Below are 9438 nucleotides of genomic sequence, written 5' to 3'. Positions count from 1 at the left end.
GATCACACAACTATTTCATGGTTGAGTGAATTCAAATCCACATCTTCTGACTCTCCATCTGTTAACCCACAAAGCCTCTCATTTAGAACCTGAAGCCTTTCCCCAAACCATTTGGATGCTTGAAGAACTCAACAGGCATCTGGAGAGACTGGGCTAAAGACCATAGACTGTGGGAATGAAACCACACATTGAGTGCTTGTACTTCCCTTATGCCGAGTCTCACATAGGTTAGAGAATGCTCCATCTTTGCGTCCCCTGACATGGCTCGACATGAGGCCTTCACACTCCTACTTCTTCATATCTCAAGCCTCCAATTGAATGCATTCAAAGAATCTACTTCTAGACACTGGAGAAACAGTGGTGAACAAAACATAGTGTCTGCCCTCCTAGAGCTTATGTTCTAGTAGGTGGAAACAATATGCAGCTTTTTGGTTTTTTTTTTCCTGAGACGGAGTTTCACTGTCGTTGCCCAGGCTGGAGTGCAGTGACGTGATTTCGGCTCACCACAACCTCTGCCTCCTGGGTTCAAGTGCTTCTCCCGTCTCAGCCTCCCAAGTAGCTGGGATTACAGGCATGTGCCACCACACCCGGCTAATTTTGTGTTTAGTAGAGACGGGATTTCTCCATGTTGGTCAGGCTGGTCTTGAACTCCCGAACTCAGGTGATCCGCCAACTTTGGCCCCCCAAAGTGCTGGGATTACAGGTGTGAGCCACTGCGCCCAGCCAATATGCAGTTTTAAAAAATACCATATACAGGCCGGGCACGGTGGCTCAAGCCTGTAAATCTAGCACTTTGGGAGGCTGAGGCAGGTGGATCATTTTTAGTCAGCCTGGCTACTCTGGAGGCTGAGGCAGGAGAATCGCTCAAACCCAGGAGGCAGAGGTTGCGGTGAGCAGAGATCGTGCCTCTACACTCCAGCCTAGGTGACAAGAGCAAGACTCCCTCAAAACAAAACAAAACAAAACAAAAAAACTAATCACCACATCAAGGCAGACTATGAAAGCCATCAGGCCTTTTTGACAGCATTTAAGGAAAACCTAATCCCCTGTATCCACTGGGCATTAGAGTGAAGGAGCAGCTCAAGTGTTAATTATGTAAGTAGTAGGTCTTTAGAGAAGGTTGAAGTCTCAGCCCCTGTAGATCTCCTATGCGAAGGTTAGGGTCAAAAAAGAAAAACCATAGGATCTTGAGACTTGGGTTAGAGACATCTAGGTAGATACAACAGAATCTTGAGTTCCCAGATTCCTCTGAAACCTCTGTCCAAGCCTGCAGAGTTTGCTCAGTATATATATATATTTTGAAACAGTATCTGTATTAGTCCATTTTCACACTGCCAGTAAAAACATACCAAGACTGGGTAATTTATTACAGGAAAAAGGTTTAATGGACTCACAGCTCCACATGGCTGAGGATGCCTCACAAACATGGCAGAAGGCAAGGAGGAGCAAGTCACATCTTACATGGATAGCAGCAGGCAAAGAGAGCGTGTGCAGGGAAACTCCTTCTTATAAAACCATCAGATCTCAGGCCAGGGGTGGTGGCTCACGCCTGTAATCGCAACACTTTGGGAGACGTAGGCGAGCAGATCACCTGAGGCCAGGAGTTCAAGACCAGCCTGACCAACATGGCAAAACCCTGTCTCTACTGAAAATACAAAAAATTAGCCAGGCATGGTGGCAGGCGCCTGTAGTCCAAGCTACTTGGGAGGCTGAGGCAGGAGGATCTCTTGAACCCAGGAGGCAGAGGCTGCAGCAAGCCTAGATGGCACCATTGCACTCCAGCCTGAGCAACAAGACCAAAACTCCATCTCAAAAAAAAAAAAGAAAACCATCAGATCTCGTGAGACTTACTCACTATCACAAGAACAGCATGGGAAAGACCTATCCCCACGATTTAATTACCTCCAACCAGGTCACTCCCACAACATGAGGGAATTCAAGATGAGATTTGGATGGGGACACAGCCAAACCTTATCAGGGTCTCACTCTGTTGCCCAGGCTGGAGTGCAATCTTGGCTCACTGTAGCCTCCATCTCCTGCGTTCAAGCAATTCTCATGCCTCCACCTCCAGAGTAGCTGAGACTACAGGCATGTGCCACCATGCCCAGCTGGCTCACTCTTCACTTGCAAAATGATCATACAAAGTCTTCAAAGGAAGCAGGTGCTTTACAAGATGATACTCATCCTCTCCAGGATCTATCACCACCTCCTCTCCTGGCAACAAGACAAATAACAAGGATTGAATTCTAGCAAAGACCCAAAGAGAATGTTCTGGCCTACTAAGAGAAGGGAGAAAATATATGATAAAGGAACTTCAGGATCTGGCTAATACATACCTGCAGAATTTGGTAGAGACACATGGAACTGGATACTGAGACTGTTGGATCAAGGGAGGTGGAACACAAAGTTAGATATGGAAGATATAGATATGGAAGATTTATTGATATGGGAGCACTTGCCTGTGACATAGGATTTAACACCTTTGTGTAACCACCCAATGGTTTCACCTTGCCCACTGCCTAGACAGAGATGATTTATCAAGGCAGGGGAATTCCAATAGAGAAAGAGTAATTCACACAGAACTGGCTGTGCAGGAGACCGGAGTTTTGTTATTACTCAAATCGGTCTCCCCAAACATGAGAGGATCAGAGTTTTTAAGGGCATCTTAGTGAGTGGGGGAAGTCAGTGAGCCAAGAGTGCTGATTGGTCAGGTCCGAGAAGAAATCATAGGGAGTCAAAGCTGTCTTCTTGTGCTGAGTCAGTTCCTGGGTGGGGGCCACAAGATCAGATGAACCAGTTTATCGATCTGGGAGTGGCCAGCTGATCCATCAAGTGCAGGTTCTGCAAAATATCTCAAGCACCGATCTTAGGAGCAGTTTACAGAGGGTCAGAATCTTGTAGGCTCCAGCTGCATGACTCCTAAACCATAATTGTTAATCTGTTTTTCTGTTTTTGTTTTTGTTTTTTGGAGTCTTGCTCTGTCACCCAGGCTGGAGTGCAGTGGGGCAATCTCAGCTAAATGCAACCTACACCTCCTGGGTTCAAGCGATTCTCCTGCCTCACCTCCTATAAAAATTAGTTAGATCATGGCAGATGGCAGCAGTGTACCATAAACCTAACCAAACAACAACCCCAATTGCAGTTGCTGTATCCCACATGGTAACTTTGTAAAACAGTTTTTTTGTTGTTGTTGTTTTTTGTTTTTTAAGTCTCACTCTGTCCCCCAGGCTGGAGTGCAGTGGCATGATCTCTGCTCACTGCAAACTCTGCCTCCTGGGTTCATGCCATTCTCCTGCCTCAGCCTCCCGAGTAGTGGGACTACAGGTGCCCACTGCCACTCCCGGCTAATTTTTTTTTGTATTTTTAATAGAGATGGGGTTTCACCGTGTTAGCCAGGAGGGTCATGATCTCCTGACCTTGTGATCCACCTGCCTCGGACTCCCAAAGTGCTGGGATTACAGGTGTGAGCCACCACGCCCAGCCGTAAAACAGTTTAACATAGCCTCTGGGTGTAGGTGTATAGCCATTAATTTGGTTGGTGAATGTTATTTTCCATCCCAAATGGATCAGAAAGGAGAATCAGAAGCAGGATCATTTGCACCCACATGGGAAGGACAACAATATTTATGGGCTTGTCCCAAGATTATGGTTTTTTGTTGTTTGTTTTTGTTTGTTTGTTTTGTTTTTGAGATAGTCTCACTCTGTCGCCCAGCCTGGAGTGCAGTGGCATGATCTCAGCTCACTGCAACCTCCACTTCCTGGGTTCAAGCGATTCTCCTGCCTCAGCATCTTGAGTAGGTGGGATAACAGGTGCATGCCACCACACCCGGCTAATTTTTGTAATTTTAGTAGAGATGGGGGTTTAGCCATGTTGGCCAGGCTGTTCTCGAACTCCTAACCTCAAGTGATCTGCCCACCCCGGCCTCCCAAAGTGCTGGGATTATAGGTGTGAGCCTCCGTGTCTAGCCAGTTCTGCCTTCTTAACATTTTTTGGTTTTTGTTTTTGAGACAGAGTTTCACTCTTGTTGCCCAGACAGGAGGGCAATGGCGCAATCTCAGCTCACTGCAACCTCCGCCCAGGTTCAAGAGATTCTTCTGCTTCAGCCTCCCAAGTAGCTGGGATCACAGTGTATACCACCATGCCCAGCTAATTTTGTATTTTTAGTAGAGACAAGTTTTCACCATGTTGGTCAGGCTGGTGTCGAACTCCTGACCTCAAATGATCTGCCTGCCTCGGCGTCCCAAAGTGCTGGGATTACAGGCGTGAGCCACGGTGCCCGACTCCAGGATTATGTTAATTCTCTGGCCCTCTGTCATAATATACTCTGAAGGCATCTTGACTATATGAACATTCTGAAGAACATCATATTAGCCCCAAAGCAAGCTTCAAAGCAAGTGGCCCAGTCCACTATACATATGACATCATACTAGTCATACCAGAAGAGCAAGAAGTATATTGGAGGCCTTGGAAAGATACATGTATTCAGACAGTGGGAAATAAAACCACACAAAGATTCAGGAAATTGCTACATTGGTTAAGTTTTTAGAGGTACAGTGGTCTGAGACATGCTGGGATGTCTATCCAAAGTCAAGGTCAGATATTGCATCTCATGCCTCCCACCACTAAGGAAAAAAAAGAAATACAATATCAATCTTCTTAGGACTCTGGAGCAATATTTCACAGTTAGGAATACAACCCTGGCCAAGTTACTAGCTGACACTGAAGGACGTCAACTTTGAATGGGGCCAAAACAGAAAAGGCCTCTGCAGCCTTGTGACCTAGCAGAACCTAAGAGACTGGAATATCTGTGGTTGGAGAAGATGTCGGTTTTGGTTTGGCAAGCTCTCATAGGAGAATCATAATGTAGGCTCCTGAAGCTCTGGAGCAAACATGCCATCTGCAGCAGGAAAATACCCACCATTTGAAAAGCAGCTCTTGAAATGCTCCTGGGCTCCGGTAGAGACAAAGCATCTGACTATAGGACATCAAGTGACCAAGTGGCCAGAACTAACCAGAGCTGGGCTCTGTCAGGTCCTCCACGTCATTAGGAAGAGTGGGCCCAGCAAGAACATATTGTGGCGACAGAGTGAGACCCTGTCTCAAAAAACAAAGCAACAACAACAACAACAAAAACATTTTAAGATAGAAGTGGCATCTTTGATATCAGGCATAAGCAGGATCAGAGGGCAAAGCAAGCTTCAAAGCAAGTGGCCCAGACTCCCAGGTCACTCAGCAGTGTTGCACTGACATCTCTCATCAGCTCCCACCTATGGCCCCGTCAGGATCCCTGTGACTTGCTGACAGGGAAGGCAAAAGCCCAAGCTTCACTCACAGATGGATTGGCATGGTAAATGGGGAAAAGCCAAAAACGAGAATCCTGCTGCATTGCAGCCTCACTCAGAAGCAGCTCTGGAGGATAGTGGTGAAGGGAAATCCTTCCAGGGACAAAGATTTGGACAGTATATCTGGTCTCATCCCCTTTGTGTGGAAAGAGAAGTATCCCTAAGTGAGAATATTCACATGGGCAGAATATTCACACAGTCACATAGTCAGTGGCAAATGCCCCAGTTGGTTGGTCAGCTTGAGAAGAAAGATTGAAAGATCAAGGACAAAAAGGTCTGAAAGCCAGGGCCTGGTGGCGCACACCTGTGGTCCAGCTTGGGAGGCTGAGGTGAAAGGATCGCTTGAGCCCAGGAATTCAAGGCTGCAATGAGCTGTGATTGCCCCCCTGCACTCCAGTCTGGGCAACAGAGTGAGACTCTGTAACGATGGGAGTGGTCTTGGAGTGTAAGGATCTTTGTACAACATGTTAATGCCCACCAGAGAGCATCCATTACAAAGGAGGCATTGAACAGACAAGGAGACAGAATGACTCAGTTATTGTCATCAGCCACCCCAGCTCTGAACAATGGGTACAATGAATGGAGTAACTGGTCGTAGAGATAGAGGTGATGCATTGGCCCACCTCCATGAGCTCTGTGATGATTAATTTTAGGTGTCAACTTGACTGGATTGAGGGACGCCTCCATGGCTGGTGAAGCATTGTTTCTGGATGTGTCTGTGAGGGTGTTTCCAGGGGAGATTGACGTATGAGTCAGTGGACTGAGCTTAAAAATCCCCTCTTCTCTCTCTCTCTCTGACTCTCTCTCTCTCTCTCTCTCTCTCTTTCTCTCTCTCTCTCTCTCCAGTATATCCTATTGGTTCTGTCTCTCTGGAGAACTCTGACTAATACGAACTCCTACTCACCAAGGCTGAAATAGCTGCGGCTGCTGCCAGTGTTCAATCTGTCATTAATAAACGCCAGGGCTAAGCCCCCATATGACTCTATCCCATGAGGAGAACAAGCAGCCATTCAGGGATAAGTTGATGACAGTACACCCCACCACCTTTGACTGAAATTGACCCATATTCTGAGTATAGGTTTGCCTTTCCTGCCCATAGGGTCTGCCCATAACTGGTACCACTCTCCAAGGACTTACAGTGTGTTTGATCCATCAAAATGAAGTCTGACTGGGCACAATGGCTCACACCTGCAATCCCAGCACTTTGGGAGGCTGAGGCAGTTGGATCACTTGAGGCTGAGAATTTGAGATCAGCCTGGCCAATGTGGTGAAACCCTGTCACTACTAAAAATACAAAAATTAACAGGGCATGGTGGTGCACATCTGTAATCCCAGCTACTTGAGAGGCTGAGGCAGGAGAATTACTTGAACCTGGGAAGTGGAGGTTGCAGGGAGCTGAGATCATGCCAACAACAAGAACAAAAATAAAAATTAAAAAAAAAACACCATGAAATCTGAATTATATTACTTTACTCTAAAAGATCAACATTACAGCAATTGGGGTGTGGCAGTGGGCATGTGACAAAAGGATCTGCTGATCTGCTTTTTTTTTTTTTTTTTGAGATAGAGTCACACTCTGTTGCCCAGGCTGGAGTGCAGTGGCACAATCTCAGCTGACTGCTACCTCTGCCTCCTAGGTTCAAACAATTCTCCTGCCTCAGCCTCTCAAGTAGCTTTGATTATAGGCCTCCCGGGTTCATGCCATTCTCCTGCCTCAGCCTCCTGAGTAGCTGGGACTACAGGCGCCCGCCACCATGCCCAAATAATTTTTGTATGTTTAGTAGAGACAGGGTTTCACTATGTTGGCGAGGCTGGTCTTGAACTCTTGACCTCAGGTGATCTGCCTGCCCCTAAAATGCTGGGATTACAGGCATGAGCCACTGTGACCAGCCAAGTTCTTTTTTTTTTTTTTTTTTTTGAGACAGAGTCTTTCTGTCACCCAGGCTGGAGTGCAATGACATGATCTTGGCTCACTGCAACCTCCATCTCCTGGGTTCAAGTGATTCTCCTGCCTCACCCTCCCGAGTAGGTGAGATAACAGGTGCATACCACCATGCTCAGCTAATTTTTGTATTTTTAATAGAGATGGTGCTTCACCATGTTGGCCAGGCTGGTCTCGAACTCCTGACTTCAAATAATCCACCTGCCTCGGCCTCCCAAAGTGTTGGGATTACAGGTGTGAGCCACTGCACCCAGCTTTTTTTTTTTTGAGTTGGAGTTTTGCCCTTGTTGCCCAGGCTGGAGTGCAGTGGCATGATCTTGGCTTGCAATCTCCACCTCCCGGGTTCAAGCGATTCTCCTGCCTCAGCCTCCTGAGTAGCTGGGATTACAGGAGCACACCAATTTTTTGTAGTGCACAGCTAATTTTTTGTAGAGATGGGGTTTCATCATGCTGGCCAGGCTGGTCTCGAACTCCTGACCTCAGGTGGTCTACCCACCTCAGCCTCCCAAAGTGCAAGGATTACAGGCGTGAGCCACTGCGCCCAGCCTTGTTTTTTTAAATTAAAGACAGAGTCTCGCTCTGTAACCCAGGCTAGACTGCAGTGGCGTGATCATAGCTCACTGCAAGCTCAACTTCTTGGGCTCAAGCAATCCTCCTGTCTCAGTCTCCTAAAGTGCTGGTACTACAGGCGTGAACCTCCATGCCTGGCCAGGAGGAATACTTTGGCATTCAGGTCATCCACTGGGATGACTCTTGGTGCTACTGTGACCAATTCTAACAGTAAATAGAAAAGTATAGCAGCCAGCCAGGCGCGGTGGCTCACGCCTGTAATCCCAGCACTTTGGGAGGCCGAGGGGGGCGGATCACAAGGTCAGGAGATCGAGACCATGGTGAAACCCCTTCTCTACTAAAAATACAAAAAATTAGCCGGGCGCGGTGGCGGGGTCCTGTAGTCCCAGCTACTCAGGAGGCTGAGGCAGGAAAATGGAGTGAACCTGGGAGGCGGAGCTTGCAGTGAGCCTAGATTGCGCCACTGCACTCTAGCCTGGGGGACAGAGCGAGACTCCGTCTCAAAAAAAAAAGAAAAGTATAGCAGCCACATGGTAACCAAAGGCACTCTCAGCATTTAGAGTCTGGGTCACCCTGCTACCCAGCTGTCTAGATCACCCTGCTACCCCACTGTCTAGACCAGCAGAAGTGCTAGCCAAAGGTGAGGAGAATCTGGAATTAGTGGTACAGGAGGGGATAATGAGAAGTTCTTAGAGCCTCAAAACCAATTGCAGCAGTAAAAAGACTATAAACTTTTCCACTTAATCCTTCTCTCAAAGTTTCCCCAGGAAATGAAACCAATCAGAATGCTACAGATGCCTTTCCCCAACAGGGCAAACTGACTATAAGAGGAATGAAATGGGTCGGGCGCGATGACTCACACCTGTAATCCCAGCACTTTGGGAGGCCGAGGCAGGTGGATCACCTGAGGTCAGGAGTTCAAGACCAGCCTGGCCAACATGATGAAACCCCGTCTCTACTAAAAATGCAAAATCTGGCTGGGTGTGGTGGCTCACGCCTGTAATCCCAGCACTTTGGGAGGCCAAGGTGGGCGGATCACCTGAGGTCAGGAGTTTAAGATCAGCCTGGTGAAACACCATCTCTACTAAAAATACAAAAAAAAAAATTAGCTGGGCATTGTGGCTCATGCCTGTAATCCCAGCTACTCAGGAGGCTGAGGCAGGAGAATCGCTTGAACCTGGGAGGTGGAGGTTGCGGTGAGCCGAGATTGCACCACTGCACTCCAGCCTGGACGAAAAGAGCGAAACTCTGTCTCAAAAAAAAAGATTTAGCTGGGCATGGTGGTGCACACCTGTAATCCCAGCTACTTGGGAAGCTGAGTCAGGAGAATTGCTTGAACCTGGAAGGCAAAGGTTGCAGCAAGCGGAGATTGTGCCGCTATACTCCAGCCTGGACGGCAGAGTGAAACACTGTCTCAAAAAACAAAAAAACAAGAAGAAAAAGAAGAATGAATCACGCGGTGGCTCACGCCTGTAATTCCAGCACTTTGGGAAGCTGACACATGTGGATCACGAGGACGGGAGTTCAAGACCAGCCTGGCCAAGATGGTGAAACCCCGTCTCTACTAAAAATACAAAAAAATT

The sequence above is a fragment of the Piliocolobus tephrosceles genome, chromosome 1 (genome assembly GCF_002776525.5).
Source record: "Piliocolobus tephrosceles isolate RC106 chromosome 1, ASM277652v3, whole genome shotgun sequence".
NCBI classification, from domain to species: domain Eukaryota; kingdom Metazoa; phylum Chordata; class Mammalia; order Primates; family Cercopithecidae; genus Piliocolobus; species Piliocolobus tephrosceles.
This window is presented reverse-complemented; position numbering follows the sequence as displayed.